This window comes from Hylaeus anthracinus, unplaced genomic scaffold (genome assembly GCF_026225885.1).
Source record: "Hylaeus anthracinus isolate JK02 unplaced genomic scaffold, UHH_iyHylAnth1.0_haploid 11985, whole genome shotgun sequence".
Lineage (NCBI taxonomy): Eukaryota > Metazoa > Arthropoda > Insecta > Hymenoptera > Colletidae > Hylaeus > Hylaeus anthracinus.
Window position 1 is genome coordinate 10,126,473 of NW_026534333.1, and position 21,334 is coordinate 10,147,806.

At 39.4% G+C, this 21,334-nt stretch overlaps 2 protein-coding genes across 7 annotated transcripts in view; one reads left to right on the plus strand and one right to left on the minus strand.

Annotated features, from left to right (window-relative positions):
* Nucleotides 1–21,334, minus strand: part of LOC128887216 (RING finger protein nhl-1) — an 87,671-nt gene that overhangs the window by 64,782 nt on the left and 1,555 nt on the right. For 5 of the 6 annotated variants that reach the window (XM_054142875.1, XM_054142874.1, XM_054142873.1 and 2 more), the window contains exon 2: nt 15,321–15,428. The gene's annotated coding sequence lies outside the window, so the exon portion shown is untranslated. Of the gene's footprint in view, nt 1–13,628; nt 14,070–15,320; nt 15,429–21,334 lie in introns of those variants that run through there. The other variant, XM_054142872.1, reaches the window with a different exon arrangement.
* LOC128887222 (uncharacterized) overlaps nt 17,574–21,334 on the plus strand; it is a 35,129-nt gene continuing 31,368 nt past the window's right edge. Inside the window, exon 1 of the mRNA XM_054142894.1 lies at nt 17,574–19,905. The gene's annotated coding sequence lies outside the window, so the exon portion shown is untranslated. The remainder of the gene's footprint in view (nt 19,906–21,334) is intronic.

The following is a 21,334-nucleotide window of genomic DNA, read 5'->3' on the forward strand; positions in this document are numbered from 1 at the left end:
CTGACAAGTGAAGTGTACACTGATAAGAAAAGTACCGATTTTGAAGGTGAAACCGATGCGATAGTTCATTTTCGAGTTCCGTTACAACGCGCGTCTTCGTGATCCCCGTGAGAAAGTTGCATAGCTGGGCGGTTTCATTATTGCTAATGCAAGAACTCGACCACCGTTCGGGCCATTGTAGGCAGATTTGCATAATGCATAAGCGAGCCGCACGAGAGGATCGTTCTACGCGAACGTAGCACGGTTCAAACGGGAACCCTCGTTTCGCTGGCTCGCGCTTATTACGCTGTTCCAATTAAGTAATCTTTGCATCTAGCCTCCGACTTGGACGTCGAAAGCCGCCCTTCTGTTCTCGTCAACCCCTTGAAAACTTCGTTGCCGCGTCACGTTAAACGCGAATCGAACCAGGAAGAGTGAGTCCTCGATTTACGCGGTAAACTCGTTCCCGTGTTCCTCGAATCGATGTAAATTAATGCATTACTTCAATCTTGCGCGGATCAAGGATAAATATCTGTGACGTACAAATTGTATTATATACATTTACTTGAGCCCACATTTCAACTCTAATAATTTTAAATAAATCAAAGATATTTGTTTTAATCGAAATGTAATCCGACTCCTCGTCTTTAACCTTCTATAAGACCGTGTAACTTTCAGGTCACGCGCTAGTATATCGAGATTTTATTAAATAATTTTAATTCCTTCACAAGATGACGTATAAATGTCTTAATTATACAATGTTTTAATTATATAATGTCTCTGATAATCAAAGAACAATATTGATGACGGTAGGTATCACCATCGATATCAAAATAAATGCCTGCATGCTTTGGTTAATTTGACCAAGAAGCATTACCATCGAATCTTCGGAATACTTCGTGTGTGAATAAATACACACATACACAAAATATGTACAAAGGCATAAGTGGAGGGGCAACCGCGTAACTGGAGGACTCGTTGCATTTAACATTTTCTCGTTGCCCTCTGGTCCAACGGTGCACGCACTGTTTATTTTAATTTACATCCAACCGCCGTTCTTCGTTCGTTTCCCTATGCAGACGTTGGGAGCGCATTAATATACATTCGCAGTCGTGCAATCAATTACCGTGGAAGGTGCATACCTCCAGCCGGGTCGTGTGATATTCCTAACGTGGGGCAATAATGCGTGGCCTCAAAGCTTTCGAAGTTGGTCGCTTTTATCGGCCAACGAACAACGGCGCACGGGTGCTTGCAATACTGCACCGCTCGCAGCGTTTGTATGATCCATTGTTCCGGCGGTTGTTTCGGTAACAAGTTTTATACAACTCGGTCGATGTTCGGTAACGACTAAACGAATTAAATTGGAAGTCGAGCTTTTCCGTTCGTTAATTTGGAAACGGTCGCGCGGGAGGAATAAAATGTGTACTTGCTGTTTCGGTTTAATATGGTATTTACAAAGAGGACGGATTCGATTGTTTCGTGGTCCGGTGAACCGTTTGACAGAACTGCTGGAAGTAATTACTGTTGAATTTTTCCGAGCAACGAAAACGTTTCTTTATCGAGGTAAATAGGGCATCGGTTTCCATTTAAGCAGATTCACGTTTCATATTTTATCATTTTGGGGGTGAGATTGAACATTGGATGAAGTTATTGTTGAATTTTTCAGAGCGGCGAAATCATTTCCTTATCGGGGTAAATAATTTGTTCTTTTCACAAGTAGGTCCATATTTTATTATTTTTGTGAAGAAGATGGACATTGGATAAAATTACTATTGAATTTTGCAGAGCAACGAAAGCAGTTCTTTATCGAGGTAAATAGGGTATTGTTCTTCATTTCAGGAGATTTACATTTTATATTTTATTATTTTGGAGGATGAGATTGAATATTGGATGAAATTTCCACTGAATTTTTCGGAGCAGCCAAAACATTTCTCTATCGAGGTAAATTGGGTATCTTTTATCATTTATAAAGATGTACATTTCATATTTTATTATTTTTGTGGTGAGATTGAATATTGGTTAAAATGATCATTGAGTTTTTCAGAGAAATATTTCTTTTATCCAAATAGGTTTCTTTTTTCTAATTTATTATTTCTCTCTTCAATTACAGAGCTACATCTATGCTATCTGAATCTGTAAATAGTAGAGTCCATATACTTTCCACTTCAGTATAAAAGACAGCTTCGAATTAGATCAACTGCAGTAATTTAACCATTCTCTAAAGAAAGTGCTCCAAGGAAGATAATGCGGAGATAAATAGAAAGCAGGTCGATTTTAAGGAGAATCGCGTTCACTGAGAGGTGTGCGTTATGCGCAGGGTTCTCTATTATTCCGAAACATTTTTATGAGAACTCTGAGTGCAACGTCGGCATCGGAGGATGTGGCGCGAGTTTCAAAGAATAATGGGATGAATAAAGGAAGCTGCGCGTAGCGGCGTGGAGGGGTGCTGGCCTTCGTCTGGCGTGAATACTCCCTTTATCATGCTTGTGGAAAATAAGAGATGGTTGGCGGAACAAATTCCCTTGTAACCAGTTCACGTGAGAACAGATAGACGTCGCTGGGGCCGCGTCACCTTGACAGGATGATTATAACGCATTTTGCGTCACGGCCGACGCGTCGTCACGTTATCTTTTTCGCATCCTAACCGTTGTAATATCAATTTGCAATTTTAACCGACCTGGATCGTGTTAGAAATTCGCTATCGAAGATTATGTTAAACGTGTATTATCGAAGCGGTGTTATTTCTGAAATTCAACAATAAAGATAAGTAGACCTTTTGGAAGTTGAAGTAGTTCGTCTTCAAAATACTTTCGAGCTTTCGTTGTTGCAGTTATTTCGATTTTTTTGTTCACTTTCTGCTTGCTTAAAAGTCTGTTTAAGAAATGGAAGAAAATTTGTTTGCCTGTGGTTAATAAGACTTATTTTTGCTCTCATAAATGAGAGAAAGTAATGTATAGTTTTAATTCTAAGCTTTCAAGTTGAAGTTTTATCGTAACCCGTTGTAAAGTGTAAACAACACCAGAGTTTCAGTTGCGCGATAATCAGACGCTCGGCCGGAAGTAGAAAGGAGGGAAATTGGTCAGCCGTATTCTTATTGGACGGCAATAATTAATGGCTTCTGCGTGTTACTTTCTATTTAACCGATCCATTACTTCCCTTGTAACTTTCGCATTTCTTTTTACTTGCCCACTGTTTCCACCATTTTGCTTTGATGAAAATAAAAAGATCTGACGGAAACTACTCGAATCGTGTTTGTTCTTCTCGTAAGTTTTACTAATGTATTCCGGTTTTGAATTTCAAAGATCAACGTTGAACCTTAACTTTTCTCGTTAGCGTAACTTCCTTCACAAAGTGAATTTCATTCGCACCTTGTTACCGCGGATCACGCAAATTGTTAACATTCCAAAATAGGGATGGGTTGTTCACGGTGTTCTTCCTTAAAAATTGTCTAGAATCTAAATCGAGCATTGCAAAATGAAGAATGTATAAAGAATAATTTATAGAATAGTATAATTATATAATACAATAATTATATATTTCATCAGGTATTCATACTTGCACAAAATATTAGATATGTATGGACATATCTGGTTGCTGAGGTTTATTATACATATATTGAATAACAAAAAAATAATTTTCATATAGAGCTTTTAAATAAAAATGCGGTGCTGGAGTCATACTTCAGAGATCAGAGACTCATTAAAAAAGGACTCGTCATATAATGGCTCCAACATCATTAGTTTATTTAAAAAATCCCGAACGAAAATTATTTCTCGATTACTTAATATATGTTTCGTAAACACTACCAAACAAATCCTGTACTAACTCAATCGTCTTTGAAATAAAAGATTTTTGAATTCAGCAATGATTTTCACCCGTAGCTTTCCACCTTAATTAGTACTTGCGCAATGTTGCCTGCGATACGTCGCGTTTAATCGTGGAAAAAAACGTGTCGAGATCTGGTCAATGGTGGAAAAACTTGATCCTCGTATCGACGAGGATGTTTCATCGACGATAGCACAACTCACTTTAGTTGTGTCGCCGTTGTTAGCCCGCGGCGGCGATTCGTTGTAGTCGCGCAATGTCGCTTGTCGCGATCGAATCCCCGGAACGGTTGAATTCTAATAGCGGATAATCGTCGATTTTACGAACGCAGCGGTCATTTGCGTCCTGCCATCCGGCTAATGGGATTCACGTGGACAATTTTGTATATTTTGCCCGCGTGATTGGCACCAACAGCTTACAGACGCGCACGGCCAGAAAATGCACTTGTCACGACTCGTTTCCGGAAAATTCGCTCGAAAAGATTGATAAGGCTACAGTGAATTTCGTTCCCCGAAAAGCCTTTGCATGTTTCAACGAAACATGAAAGGTGTCACATCACATGCTCGGTTAATTCGTTAATCTCAAAAACTGTTTAAAAATCTTGAATAATAGCTTCGAGGTTTCCAGATGAGCGATTCATAATAATTGATTTGGTTAGCAACGGGTTGTAAATTGTAAATAATAGTGTACGAAAAAAGAGCTTCTTAGTGTAGGAGTCTCTATGAAAAATAAGGGACGGAGATTCGAATCTGTGATTTTCGGATACACGGTTGACCGCATTTCCTACACGAGCAATCCCGCATTTATGATTCGTGTTCGTGTTTGACTCCTTATTCTTGGGTATGGGGAACGGGATATTACATTAGCCCTTTCAGACCTGTAGTAAAAAATCGAGGGCACAAAATGTAAAAATTACCGACGATATCGTTTGGAACGAATGTCCTTATTTGTGCATATGAAGACAGACCAGCTTTCCTGGAATGCTACATTATGTATTTGGATGTTGCTTGAAAGGTTTTCTATACTAATTTTAGTCCAAGTTAACCCTAAAAATTAAATTACATTCCCTATGAATTTCCTAGCAAGCCAAAACGAAACAAACACCTTTCCTCTCCCCTTTTGAGTCCACCACAGATAAACCTTTCTTCGTTAAATTTACACAATGAGCAAACATTTGCTACGCGAACAAGAACTACTACAATATTCTTTCAGAGATAACGCAAGGGAGTTAGTGAAAATTAACAACACACCGACTCATGCGGCTAAACGTGAACTTTGTTAAGCGTCACAGGGCTCCCAACAACAAAATGGTTTCCCACTTCTGTAAACAACAGGTCAATCGGGGACCTTAAAGTTAAATCCGTGCGGGAAGTTGTAGGGATCGGCTTAAATCGAGCAGTTTTGTCAAAATTGGATCAGTCCGTCGACAAGTGGTCGTGCGAGGAACCTCTCGCGGCGTTTAGTGCTTTAACGGTCTTTTACAGTTTTACCCGTTCTACTCGTTTTACCCGCATGGTTCCCGCCCCCGACTTCGTGTAATTTTTTTTTTTTCTTCAACCGTCCCTCGGTGGCGTTGCACGGGCGAGAGCACCCCGAACGGCTGCGCGCGGCGCTCGCACCCCTGAAAGGGTGCATCGCTGACTAACGAGGTACAAAGTGCAGCTAGGCACGTAATAAATTTCGGCCAAGAAGGAAGAGTAACTTTCAGCACGCGTCTCCGGCGACGCTGCTAGAATCCTCTACGGATGAGCGGAAACTTGAGTCCATTTATTCGGTGTATTTGCATCCTTGTTTTCTTCCACGAGCGCACGACTCTTTCTGATTCTGTTAGGGTGTCAGAATTCTGCTGCGGTTTTGTTTGGAGCAGTCATTTATTATTGGTTATCGAGTTAAGATACGGTGGGTTGTTATTATTGCATAGTTAATTTCGATCGTTTTAATTCAAATCAGGTCTTTAGTTATTCCGAGGAAAACTCTGGGTTTTATAGTTGTCAAGAATTTGTATTAGAACTTTGGGAGTAATATTTTGAAAGTGATACAGTCGGTCTCGTGAGTATTCGTACCTGCTATGTTCATTGAAGAAGTTTGTCTAAATTAGATCATAGATGGCATGCAAATTTTTCATTATAAATGTATAATGTGTAAAGTTTATTCATGTACATATTTATAATGAAATATTGATTTGGAATAGATCAAACCTACCATTTAATTTAGACTAGTTTGTTTAATAGACAGAGGGGATGTTTGCTTATGGGATTGACTGTGTATTAAATTGAAAATTGAATTCATTTGATTAGGTCACGATTCCCATGATTTTACTTCATGTATTTTATGGAACACTCCATATGATGCCAAGCATATGATTAAAATAGTTATATGAATCTGAATGAAATAATTACACAGAGAAAGGAGTAGATTTTTGTCCCTGTGATAAATGGAGATAAAATAAAAGATTCACGCGCTGTCGCTCACTGCTAAATTGATATACATTTTTTAATTACTGGTACAGCGATACACCTAGTCATGCATGAACTCCTATCGTCGCGTTTTCTGTTTTATTTATTATCGTCGATGCCCCGGCGGATGCTTCATGGTGAATTCAACGAAATTGATTGGTTCTGTAGTAGCGTATCGGTATCTTCCGTTTAGAAATGGATTGTTGCGTATGACCATTTCAGCGGATGAAATAATTCCTCTCCAACAATCACGAGTAAAGCGTTTTCCGTTAATTAACGCGTTGTCGAGGAGATATTTAAATTTCTGCCGCGGGTATGGTATAGGTTAATTAATATTTCTGACATTTCAACAGAAGAATATGGACGATTAGTGACCCTCCATAACTGTGACACCGCTTAACATTTTAGTTGTTTCAGACTTTAGGTATTAAAAAAATGAACAGTGGACTATATCACATTTAAATTGTCTTCTTGCACAAGACGATATAACCGATAATGTGATTTTCAACTGTTGCATAAACTATAGCATCAGGGTTGTTTAGTTTCGCTACACACTAGATACTATATATACTTTTATTAAGTCAAATAAGATTATTTAATTGCCATTTTTTTGGAACTATGAATTATAACAATCTACTGCATTAAACTCCTTTATGAAGTTCAATTATTTCTCCACCTTAATAATATAAAGAGGGCACACAATGGATCAAACGAATAAATGAATATCTAAAGAATACGACAAAATCGATTAAAAATAATTATACGGTGCACTTGCAGGCGATGAAAAAATAAAAAAAAATCCTACTTTGCCGAAAAATCTTTGCGATAGGTCGCGAAAGTTCCCGCCGAGAAAACAAGGATGTTTCCATGATCGATCGTCATCGCGTTAAAAGAGTGTGAAAGTGGCTCGCTGAATAAACGGGGCAACGAATTCAGGGGAAAACGAACCGGCCACGAAGCAGAAAGCTTTTGAATTGAAAATTGCATGGAAACGATGAATGAAGACACGCACGCGGAACGGCGGGGGACGGTAATGCTAATTAAATGCGTTTGTTAACATTCACCGCTGATTAATTTAGCGACAAAGTGACGCAAACAAGCGTTCGAACGATGGTGTGGTTGATGTAACGTTGCGCCAAGTCAAATTAAACACTACAAACGACTGGTAACGATCGCACGTTTTCGTCAACAAAAACCGTGGAAGGCGCGTTTAATGACCAGATCGAGGGAAACCGTCGGAACAGAAAATATTTCAGAATAATGATCCAAAAGAACCACTTCGCGTTCTTTTTACGTTATCGCGATATTTATGACTGTCCTTTGAGCCTGTTTTCTTCCGCGCGGTCTGTTCTTCTTTTCGTGTTATTTCGTCTCATAAAGTTACCCATTCTACAAGATAAAAAGAGCGAGCAGCTCTTTTGCCCCGAAGAACCATTTCTATTTTCACGACTGTTTTTATCTGTGTTCGGCGCGGAACATGGTTCGTGGTTTTCGCGTGAGTCCCACTGACACTATTATATATTATTCGAGTGATCGTAAACGAAAATGACACGTAGACTCCCTCTATGTAGGGTATCCTGTGATTCGATATTGGATGTAATTAGAATCTTTCGATCTCCTATCTTCCATTTTCGAGCCGTTTGTTTGTGTTCGATTTTCTCTACTTTATTCATGAAACAAGAAGTTATTAGTGATCGTATCACTGTAACATTAGAAGAATACTCTTCTTAAAATTAAAAAATTGATTTATTGGGGTTAATATACTTTATTGCTCGAGGGTTTCAAAATATTCCTATCACATAACATTAATATACAATTTTAAGAAGAGAAATCTACGTCTCTTAATTCTACTTCGAATTCTTAGATGCTAAAAATAATCTTGAACATCCCATCGTAAGTTTAATAAATTTTCTTCAATTTTGTTTGTACGACGCTTCAAGAGGGCTATACAAACTTATAATCAAGTCTAATAATACCAAAAAAGACACGTTTCCAAAGTTAGACTATTTCATGTAACGCGATTCTTGTTTGCACATTTTACAACGAGATGGTGCAGAGTGCAAAGTCAAAACAGATAATGAATCATTTCTTTTTTTTCTTTCACGTAAACATTTTATTCTTCACTGTCGTTGGAAAGCTTCAAATTTGTCGAATTCCCGAATCGCAGAACGAGTCTGACCGAATTTGGAGGAATTCCGGTTCGTTTTCCTGTTTCTCGATTCTCGAGGTAAGAAGCTGACGAACCAAACGGAAACCTTAGCCCAGTCCTCCATCGTGGATGGCCAGATCCACGAGCGACCAGTTTCCCGTCGCGTTAGGCGAATTCCCCGTCGAGGGAAGGACCGAAATTTGGAAGTCACCGGCTGACTCCCGTCGGAACTTTTGATCGTCACATCTCGCGATTCAATTCCGTGGAGATTTACGAGGACGAGAAAGGCGCGCTTTTTCCATCGCCCAGTTTTTTGCCATTCTTCGTGTCGGACCTCTCAATCGGCTGAAACCTCGCAAATTGCCAAAGGGGTCGGAAGAGATCGATAGCTCGAACTCTCAGAAAGAACAACTGTGTCTCCGTAAAAACCAGCGCCGAAACAGGAAAAGATTTTTCCGTCGGGGACGCGGTTGACACTTGACGGGACGGCGAACAAGAGGGTAGCATTTATCATTAATGGGTTAAACGAACTGAAATAACTTGTATTGGCTGGTCCCATGAGGGAGTTCGTAACATCTAAACCTTAAATTATGATGTCAAGATGAATTTTGTTCGTAGTCCGATGGCCGCTTGGTCGCTTACAGTCCCATAAATAGATAATAAAAAGATCCCATAAATATTCGTACCCTCTATGTCTATTGAAGAAGTTTTACTAAATTCAGTAATAGTTTTGATATTACCAAATGAATTTTGCATTATAAATATGTATATGAACAAGCTTCCGCATGTATATTTATATGTACATACATCAACATTTTTATACAGACATACACTTGAAAAAATCAAAGGTACCACTTAATTTAAATAAATTTTTGTCGATAGACATAGAGGGTACGAATATTTATAGAAGATATTAGAGGGTAGATATTTTAGAAGATATTTTCCTTTTTTCGAAAGGGATGAAAGCAGATAATTTATTTAGGGTCGTTAGGCAGGGTATTTTTCCTGCAAATTATTTGTTTATCTTCAAAAGCATCTTCGAAAGTAACGAAGAAGATATTCTACACGGTTCGCGTTAAAGGGAGGACCCCGTATAATAGTCGACGACTGGATGAGAATTTGCTTTCCAACAGTTATCGAAAGAAGCTCTTAACTTTTCTACATAAAAGTTGTTCGCAAACTCGTAACTTTTAAATCACTTCGGCACCGTTCTCCGTAAATTTTTTTACATCAACACCTTAACTTCGCTGCGAAACTTCGTTCTTATCAGTTATTTCTTACGCGATTAAAGAAACTTCCAAAGGGACACATAGTTTCGAACAGTTACGTTTGGCTGGATGTATAAAAGTTGGAGCTGTTCCTCGAGTAACATCGGTGGTCCTGTTTATTTCTCTGTTATTATATCATGGAATAATTCTGCGTAATTTATTCGATTTATTCGAACCCATGCGCTTGATGGAAAATCTACTTAGTTAAACCATTCGCTGGCTACGAGATGTCTCGTAGTTCAAATTGATTGGAATTACTCAAAGGATAAGTTTATAACCTTCTGAGTCACGAATTATTGCAAAAGAAATAGAAATTAAGAATTAAAAGAAAATAAAGGAAATAACTGGAAAAATAAACTGCTATACAATTGCAGCGGTCACCCCTCAGAATTGGCAAAAGGTGGACCTGGAATTTCGAGAAGGCACAACTCACAGCAAATACCTTTCAAATCACACCAAACTTCTCCAGTTTAGGGAACTCGGAGAAATATAACCGTCAAAATTATTCTCTAAAATACATGGACTTCTCACCTAATTAGAGTTGAACAATTTCGTTCGATCATTGTTTCCCCAGCGGACGCGGTGTTTGGGAATGGAAGTCGAAATAGCGCATGGAATAATTTTGCCTGGCGCTCGTTTGGCCGCCGTAAGAGGACTCGCCCTGCGAAAACATGCCCTTGCTAAACGTGGGTTAATTAGAGAGTGATTATTTCGAAGTAGTCACCCGGTTCGTTAGCGCGACGTTGTTCGGGGTTTTCCTTCAGAAGCATGTAAATTAAAAGCAAATTAATGTTTCGGTAGAAATTGAAATCTCCCTTTGAGGGTCGCCCGAGGTTCGTAGAAGTCATCAAAATCGAGCTGTATGTCGTTTGCAAGGGTTGCACACGTGGTCGTTTACCGTCATGAATAGTGGATCTCCATTTCAACAAACGAAAGCGCCTCAAAGCATCTCTTAAATCATCTCTGACCAACCTCACCGTCTTCCCAGAATTCCTCCTACCTATTATATTGTGTAATTCCTTTATTCAATTTCGTTCATTTATGCAATTAATTTACATTTTAAATATACCAGGATCATTAGATATTTGCTCGTCGACTCAATTGTCTCTTTACAATGGTGTGTTGTCCAAGGACCAACCGACATTTCTTCTTTCAGTAATTTTATTTTAATATTTATTATTATAGAAACTATTCTCAATGCTGCATACGTTTTCGTTATAATACTCCCAATTTCTGAGTCTTTAATTTAAAACTCTCCATCAAACAGTGTCCTCTGTAAATCTTCTTTTTTTCAATCTCGTATAGATAGAACCTGACAGAATTTGTTAAAAAATAGAGACGAGATAATGGCTCTTTCAAATCGTGAAAAATGTCTCTAAATAGTTGCAGATACTCCAGAAAATAACAAAAATTTATTTCCATGCCAGCTCTGTTCCATCTGCACCTCTTATTATTTCCCCATTGTTAGGTCTAACGATAATTGTCGCGAGAATGGTCCCTTCGGTATTAACCTGGCTCAAGATTTAATTGCGCGATTCATTAATTCCTGACAGGATCACAGGCAGGTGTTGCTCGGTTCTACACGTTCCGAATATTGTACACCTCCACGAGAGGCTGCAGTCGCATCTCTCGAGGGCGCCGTTATTTCGACGAGCATTTCTCGTTTAGCACGTAGCCGCTCGCCACGTTTCGTCCCGATTGCGGCCGGCAAAACTGACAAAAATTACTCGCGAAAGAGGGCGAGAGCGTCGGACGTCGGAAGAGAATGGAAACGCGCATGCAATTTCATGGTGAATTAAAAAACCCAGCGACGGACACGGAGGGAAACCGCTATCGTGAGAATCGTGACGTCAGCGACGAAAAACCTGTTATATAGACCGGTTAGGAAACATCTTCCAATTTTACTTCGAGATTTTTATAAAATGCAATGAGTATTTAGAGAAATCTTAAATTAAAAATAGAAGATGTTTTCTGGTTCGAATCTCCAGAAATTAGGAAAATGGTTAAACCTGAAAAGGAATAATAGTATCGCAGTAATAAAGTGCATGTTTCATGGTCCACGTGTTCGTTTTATCATAGATTTTCCTTTCTGATATTCGATAGCCTTTTAGTATCGGTTTCGTAGAGTAATATTTTCAGTTTTTGCTGAAATTTACTCCGTACGTCAAATTTGAAAAAAAAAGCGACTGAACTTTAAATTATACTGTCAAGATGAATTTAATTCCAGGTGTTTCGATCACCTGTCCACGTACACACATAGAATCTGGATTGAATCCGTGATATATTACGAATGTATAAATATATATACCGCAAGGAGTCAAATAAATTAAAAGAGAACAAAGTAAACCTTAAATTAAAATTAGATTTTAATCGCGGGTTTGTTGACCACCTGTCCACGTACATACGTAGACTCTGTGTTGTGTCCAAAGGAAGGAATTAGTACGGAAAAAAGAGGAGATGGGGTAATGGACACGGGGAAAGCTCTCGGTAAACCACCTAATCCGGTCGGATAATTGAACCGCGTTACGAATTTATTTCCCGTGAAAGGCAGAGGGCCAGATAGCGCGTACACTTCCGACGCATCAGTCTCGATTGTCGGATCAGAATTTATTCTTATCGGAGGACGAATGGCTCCGATATAAACTGTTTCCGTCCCGTTGCCGATAACGAACGGCCCGTCATTGTTTAAATTCGAATTGTAAATTCGCGTCAGGGCGAATGACGTTTGTCTTTGGTAGGTCGTGAATTTATATCGCTTTGGCGCGTTATCTGGCGCAGTTTCTAGCGTCGGACGCATTAGCCGCCGATATAAAACCAAACGGAACAAACGACGAGAAACGGTGACAGTTATCTTTTTCCCAGAGACCACTCGAAAACAAAACGAACGACACACCGAAACGTAAAACAACAAAAAATAAAAAAAAAAGTAGGGGAACAAGCGGGAAGGACACGGGTTGTAGTAACTCTAAATTTTCGCTCGAACCGCGGTCATGGAAACGAATGGGTCGCGCACAACGAGAGAGCGGACATAAATTAGGGAAATGAAACGTGTCGGTTCTAAGTGCGCTAATTTGCGGGTAAGTCGTTTTTACGCGCTCAATTTTTGTCATGCTGCTCGTTAATGGCCACTTTTAAATTAGATGCTCCCTTGAAGCCTGTTTTTCCATTCACTGGCTTTGGGAGAAGGGTGACCGAAAATTGTCTGTTCTCGGTGGAATCTAAATGACGTTAATCAATTGGGTAAAGAAGATTTATTGTAAAATTCAATGTTTCGTGAAATTATCTTTCAAAAATTTATTTTATCAAACAAAGTAGCTACAAGAGATCGTTTTCTTGTAATAAACTGTATTACTTAATGTCCACCAACAATCGGCCCATGGAAGATTAAAATAAATTGAATTCATCCGACTACTGCTTAACGAATATCAATTAATAAATAGAAAATTTATGTTCTGCATTTGTTAATTGAAAAATAATCCACGTTATATCGACTGTAGCTTTGAAACCGAGGTTCGTTCAGCTGGAAGCGCCGTAAAAAGTGATTTTCGCTTTGGCAAACTTTTTCAAGATCCGCCGCCGATTCGTCGAGGAATTACGGTTTCGCGGGACGGGATTTGCTGAATGCTGCGCCGTTCGAGACGAAGTAATTAAAGTTTGCTTCATTTCAGCGAGCCGAGCGGGAATGAAGCCACGCTCGGGGCGCGAGAGAAAAATTAATTAGCTGTTCTTTCCGACCGAATCGTCCCGGTAAATAGAAGAACGGAACCGGCTCTGTTCTGTATGGACAAATCAATCGTCATCTCGCCGCTTTAAAAAAGCAAAAAGATGCGAAAGAGAATGGGGAAAGAACTCGTTGAAACCCTCGAGGCGGGGAGACGTCAAGTGGCTGTCTCGTTTGCCCAGTTGCATCGACACTCAAAATAAAGTGACGAAAAAACAAATGACGCTTACCGAGAGTGAAATGGCAATCGATACGGGGCCAATCCACCGGTCGCTGAACGAGGATTTTTTTCGAACTGCGCGAACGAAGTTATGCCCGTGTCGATTGATAAAGCGGGTCCGTTCGCCGAGTTTAAAAACCTCCCAGCCAGCGGAGCGAGCGATCCGTTTAATTCTCCGAGCGGATATTTCAAGTTGCCGAAGTCTACTGCGAGTTCGAAAGAGCGAACAATTCGCTCAACGTTTCCTATGGTTGCACGAATATGCCGATGAAGGCAATGATTAAATTAGGTCGTCAAACATCTCGGTTGCAACTCGTTTCTACGATCCGTGCCGTCCACGATCGTTCTGGGCAACGTTTCATTTCCATCGGCTGGTTGGCCAGCTTTTTCGACGTTTACTTTACACTTCAATTACGTTGCACGGAGTCTTCGTTCCCTCGAGCATTCGCTCCAACTTCTCTGCCTCGCGATATCGATGGAATAATTACGTATCAATGAAGGAAAGCGGTATATTTGATATAAAGATTGTATCGTAGATGGTAGTAATTGTACTCTTTTTATGTTCCGAAATGAACAGCGTAATTTAGATCTTTGGAACAGGTGCGGGCATTTAGTGAAGAGCTTCAAGGGGGAAAGCTAAAATATTTAACAAAATTGGTTTTATACTATTTTATGTGATATTTGTTATGCTATTTTAGTTTAGAAATCTAGATAGAAATTATTTTTGTATTCAATGTAGGTGTAATAAACTTCAGCAAGCAGATTTTCCATTGAGTCCACTGTTTTCTTAAAAAAGAAATTGTTGAATACAGCTACGGTTACAATTTTTTATACTACAAGCTGGTATAATAATGTTCATGGTGAATTAAATCTCGTTAATGTCAACGGATACACGTACTTGTTGGGAAGATGTATATTGTGTTGTTTACTTTATTACATCATCATCCCTCGACCGTGTAATGTATCCAGTTTACCATTTTCCAGAAATAATAAACAACATTCACGATGACGTAACCACGCAAGTCAGAAACTATCCTTCTGTAAACTTCCTGTATCGATCGTTTTCTTATTTATTTTTCCATGTGTGTTATAATCAAATTAACTAAATTTACGAGGATATGTCAGAACGAATCTGGAATAATATTTTTTTTGAATATTTTTATCATCACGTATCTCCTCCAATTTTTTGTATAAATGAAGCGCAATTATATCTACATCGTACATTTTATTGATGAGATTTGGTGAAATCGTTCGAAAGTTCCAAATTATTTTCGAATTAATTAACTTTCATTCTACATAAAAATGTTTAAGTATCGTACACTGCTATGTGGCATGTCAAATGAGATTTGTAGAAATATATTTATATGAAAGAAAAAATGAATGTCACCTGCATAGGGGCAAATTATCCTTCTCATGTCTCTTAAATTTCTCAATGTTATAAAAATACAAAACTTAAATACTGGCGAAATAATTTTCGTTTTAAGAACAATAAATAAAATTCTCAGTCAATTTCATCCTGATCACGCCACATGCACTCCCAATGGCGGTTCGTTAAAATTCCCTTTTAGTTGGGTAAATGTTTCTCTATCGAGTGCCCCTCCTATCTGGGAAGTTTTAATTAGCCATTACTTGGCGAAAGTTCCAGCGTTAAATGAGCCGAGGGTAAGCAAGCGAAAGTTGAGAAAAGATATTGTCGTCTTACCTGAGGTTCCTCGACCGCCTTACGGCGGTCCCTTCCGGTGGGGGGCCCTCTCTATGGGGCCCCAAGTGGTCGCACGTTTTCGTTCACCAATATCCGGCGCTGTGACAGCTGCAATTCAAATCACCACCGTTAAACGACTCGGGGCGCGTGTAGACGGAACGACGATCGCGTAACCGAGGCCACGGCGCGCGAGGAAATTGGGAAACCGACAGCCATTGTACGTCTTTCGAGCCAAGGAAATTTACTTTTCCTGACTCGGCGACGTATCGCGCCCGGAAATAGATCCCCCGCCACCCTTTATCCACACTTTACCAGGTGCTATCCCCGAGAGTACGAGAATATTTGATCCCATCGCGTTTACGAGTAGATTCGGCGAGTATCGATTTATTTTTCGGATGCACGCCAGTTATATCGGTTACAAATATCGTGAATTTGCAGAAAAGTAGTGTACGTCGAAGAATGTAATTGAAATTGTGTTAGAATTTAAGGGTTGAATGAATTTTTTCTTTAGAGATTTTGCAATTCCCCGAGGAGAATTTAAAATTAAGCGAGTACTAAACTGTGGATGCTTATACATTTATGGTAAGTGAAACTGAGGGAGAATGTATGAGGATGCGCATTAATGCGAGAATATATATAGAATACGTGTTACACATTTTAGAAGATGATACATATTTTCATTTAAATATCAATTCTTTATCTGATTCTGTAAAACTGCGAGTTTACATGAACATCTGCAGTCTAGTGATTACGAGTCAGGGTTGATTAGAGTCGTGAGTGACGTAATTTGTTAGTATATATGCATGAAAGTAACGTAAAGTGCCGAGGAAAATAATATCTACGACTTCGGGATTCTGTGCCATCGCTCAAGTGGATCGCGACAGCGCCGTAGCTAGACCAAGCGGTGGATCTAAGTAGATTACCCCTGTAATTGGTCAGACGCGAACGGACTGTAAGAAATAAAAGCTTCTAGACAATTCAGCAAATCGTATCAATTAATAACTATTAAATATATCTTCTTAAAGTTATATTATGCATATCCAAATCTATTCAGGCTGCGTTTTGGTGTTGAATTAGATTTATATTCCGTGAGCAATCTTTTATAGAATTCCGAGCTTCGAAATTGGCGAAATAATTATCCGTGCAATTGAGGAATATACAGTCGCGAGAATTAATTCAAGACAATTGAATCACGGGGAAAACCGTCAGTTACTTTCACGGGTCGAAAGTTTCCGCTCTGGTGCCACGGGAATCACTTTGCCAGTGGATTACCGGTAATCCTCGAATCATCAATTTCCTCCGCGAAAGAGCGGGAAGAGCGATCGTCACGTGGGGAAAATCTTTATCTCTCAGCCGGTTCGCGCTTTAATCGTCGTTAAATCCAACCCCGATCATCTCCCCTTCCATCGACATTTATTCAGCTCTGGAATGTATTCGTACCATGAATACCTTGAATTAAAATTGATCATTTCGAACTCAAATACGTTTATCCAGAAATTTTGATGAAACGATTTAGACATATTCTCTAGAATATAGGTTTTACGTAAATTTTAATTGTTTCTTCACATTAAACTGTTTGAACAAAAAACCTTTCATCATTACGACATCATGGGCTTATTTTTTGTAAATATTCTTCTATAAATATTCTGTCAAAACATTTATATTATACACTTTGATGTAATTAAATATTACTAAATACATATCCAAAATAGAATTTAGCAAAAAAAAAAAAAAAATAATTCTATAATAATAATTTCTCCATTAATTATTATTTTTCAGGAGTGATAAGTGGCCACATATCTGTGGTTGTGTATGACGTAAAATTTATCTATGATTCCCCAACTATGTTTCTTGCAAATTCATTTTCCCAAAAAAAAAGAAAACAAATGATCACGAGTCACTACATTGAATATATGCAGATAGATTCCAAAAACTGTGAAATATGTCTTTCCAGATAAACATCGAGTACGAATACTTTCCCCGCCCGCCGTATATATTTTTAATCGCGTTTTCTCAGCTCGGGGCGCGTATCGGCACGGATTCCTAATTTAAATCGCCGCGGCAGTATCGATTCCGTCTCTCGCGATCTTCGGAAAAAGGCGCCGCGACGGACGTCGTCGAAAGGGCTACGCGACGGTGGTGGGGAGAGGTTCGCGGTATCGTCAGAGGGGAGAGGGGTGGGTTGAATGGATCGTCGCGGCGGAAAAAGCGGAAAATGGAGAAGCTGGGTGTCGCGACGGTTGATGAGGACCTTTTCTCCGTCGCCACGACGCCGGCGGTCGCGCAGAGCGCGGAAAAACTGTTGCGAGAACGAAGCGAGTAATTGGACACCGGCTGGCCATATTAGAGCACGGAGAGACAGACGGAGACAGCGGAGAACCCGACGGACGGGGCGCAGAGAAACGCGGAGAAGGAGTGGAACAAGAGAGAAATAGATGGGAAATGGGAGACGTAGAGAGAGAGAGAGAGAGCGAGTGAAAGGGGGAGCGAGATAGAGAGGGAACGAGGAGGAGTAGGGAGAGACGAGAGACACAGAAGCGGGAAAGAAGAAAGGCCTGCTATCGGGGGAAGAAACAGTGAAGAAGCGCGGGGTGGCTAGCTCGGCGTATCGGAGGAGAGAGACGAGAAGAAAAAGAATTAGCGCACCTTTTGCCCTGAATGAGTCGCAATTAAAAGGGGTTGGAAATCGAGTTGAATTGCGAACGTTTACTCTGCTTCTACGGTGGCTAGGGTAAGAACTGAGATCTTTGCATGCACTCCGGTGGAGCAGCTATTGGCGACGTTATGTCGTTGATCAAATTATTAGATCAGATTTAATTTATCAAAACAATTGTTCGAGAGATATTATGAGAGGTATCTGGATCAGAGTGAGTTTTCTGGTTTAAGGTGGTGTCTAGAATACTTTGAAATTAATTATAGATACAGTTACACGCAATATAGAATATACTGTGATAATTTCAATGAGTGGAATAATGTCAATGTTGTAATCGTTCAATCCAATTCTTCACTTCTCTTTTTTTATCCACATGTCTCTAATTGAAAATTGCATGGACGAAAATGAATCACGACTGTTTTATCATCGAACTGAAAATTTTCGCTCAGTATGATCGCAAGGGTTGAATTGGAATTAGAAATAATTTTTGAAAGTAGAATTTGTAGCTGATATTATATTGTTAAAATAAAGGACACGTTTCTTTAGTACTAAGTACTATTGAATAAGATACGTTATATCATCAAGTACGAATTTTAATAATTTTCTATCGGACGTTACAACCTTATCGATTAACTGTATGATATGTTTTATTTGCCTAATAAGATCGTTCGTTCGTTTGCTATGTAACGTTACGTTTTTGGTAATGGGATCAATTCAATTTACTATGCAACTTCTTCCATCCTAAATGCAATATTTATTCTACGTTTCGATCCAACGTCAAGTCTCTTTGAAGAGTAATCAATTACATACACCGTGTTCATACTGTAATGCACTAGAAAATTAAATAGAAGTTAGTAATAAATATATGAAAGGAAAAAGAAAGAGAAAAATGGGTTTTAAATTGGCATAATCGTGTAATGAATAGTTTCATTCTCAATCTGATCGACGACTGCACATAATATACTCAACTCGATGAGTTTCACTTATGCAAATACGAATGGAATTATTGAAAGAAATGAATAAAATTAAAAGTATCGAATATTTACAAATTTTGTTCTAAAAAGGACACTTACAATTCCCAAGAATGGTACCACAAAGTTGTTCTGTAGTTAATATTCACACACGTTAACAAATATTTTGAAGCCTGAAAGGCTAGAAAATGTTTATTCAAGCCCCTAATTGGTGATTAACATCAGTGACCGCTTGTTTCACGTCACACTACCTTGCTAGAGTACTACATATACTTATTTTTGCAAATCACCCCGTTCTGTATATATAATTTTCAGATCAAAATTGAGACTTTCTACAAAAGTAAACTTAACTTTTTCTTTCTCGATCCCTTTTTGGAATAACTGGTATATAAATACAGATACTTTTGCCTCCTTTTCCGTCGAAAAATCGTGGGTGGTTCGTTGCTTGAGACAAACTGCGAGTCGAGAGAGAAACGTACGACGATCGCGACGGAAAAAGTGTCGGTCGAGTGTCTGAAATCCGCGGCAAAAAGTCTGGAAACGATTCTTTCTCGGTGATTTGAGGAGTCTCTCGAGGTCCTGGCCAACCTCAAAGTTTTTACTCCGAGGACGCCGGTACCAGCGTCTGCACGAGCGGACTTTTAACGAAATACAACCGTATATAGCGCGGTGAAATAAAAGGTGATCGTCGCCGAGCCGCCTCCGGGAACTCGGGATAGATTCCGCGGAAACGATAAACAGAGACGAGAGCGTTGCAACGGTTTAAATCGCCTTCGCTTCTCGAGATGCCCGAAAGTTCGAGGGCTTCCTGAACACCTCGGGTGCGAGGAGACCTAGACGTTCGCAGACGCAACGAAAATCCCCGAGATTCCTAAAGCTTTTCAGCGAGATTCTCCCGCGGGATTTGTCAAAGAGATCTGGCGAACGGCGAGACGCAGTGGCGTAACCGAGAATTAAGGAGGTACGCTGTTATTTTGGATAAAAAAAATTAATTATTTTTATTAATGCTGCTGTTACTTGGGATTTTTTAAATATTTTTGTCGAATTATATTCAACGAAATTCTAAATTGTCAAAGTTACGACCATTTGTATCACAGGTCGTTCTATTAGGCTGATTGGAGACGAAATTTTGAGTAGGTATTCTTTTATTTCGGATCAAAGATGGATGAATTTTTATATTCTTGTTGGTTGAGGTTTTTAAAATGTTCCGATTAAATGGAAATATTAATATAAATATTCCAAATTGCCAAGGTTGTATCCCATTAAGCTGATCGAGCACGATACACGAACATTACTTTATTTGTCACCTTTCGTGGTCGTCTAGTATACTCTTCGTGGTCTCCTAAGTTTGAAGAAGAGGACTTGAAGCGTGGTCGAAACATAGTATGTGTATATTCAGAAAAAGAATACCTATGATTTTTACACGTCATTTAGAAAGGGAAAGCAGCTCTCCAATGAAAAGAAATTAACTATAAATTTCGCCCAGAAATGGACAACATTTTATATGAATGCTACGTAACGAACAAGATTAACACATCTATTTATCCCTGACGTTTACTCGATTCAACAACTCTAGTTCAACAGCTCCAGCTACCTATTTCCTATTCAACAAATAATGAATGAACAGTCATGTATCGTTTACTTACAATTTGTACTTAAACACGAATTTTGCCTGTCCCTCTATTTTAGATTCAACAAAATTGTAAAATTAATCAGATCTCAGCATTGCCTATTCGATCTCGACGACTACCACCATCGAAGAACAGAGTAACGATCCATACAGCGATGTAACACTAAACCCACCGACGTTCGTTTGTAACTATTTCTATCGTGATGGAACGACTGGTATTAAAAATACATGTATCAATGAAATGCAAAAATATTTTACGTAGAACTAAATTGAATAATCCATGAAACAATTGCATGTAATTCATATATGGCGTACAAGAACCATATACAAAAATTCGAAAACGGTCATTCGACCGGTCGTGGTAAGTTTAGCGTTAAATCGAACCATCTTTGAGTCTATCAGGCTTGTCTCAAAATCGTTAGTTACGCCACTGGCAGAACCATCGTCGGCGGTGCACCGTTGCATCTCCCATGGCCGGCTTCCACGCTAATGGCGGTGCAGCGAACGTGCCTGCGCGAGAGCTGGGCGAGCGTGTGTGTGCATCGCCGGCGCTGCTACCGTTTTAGTAACCGAGCGCACCGGTGCGCACCGGTGTGCATTATCTAACACTTAAAATTAGACGGGCGATGGCGACGGCGAAAAGAGATCCGCTCTCGCGCGTTCGAGCCTCCCGTCTCCCATGGATTCGAACCACAATGCCAGTAATGGCTTTCTATATTTATAGATAATCCATTGCACGCATATTAAACGCGATAACTTT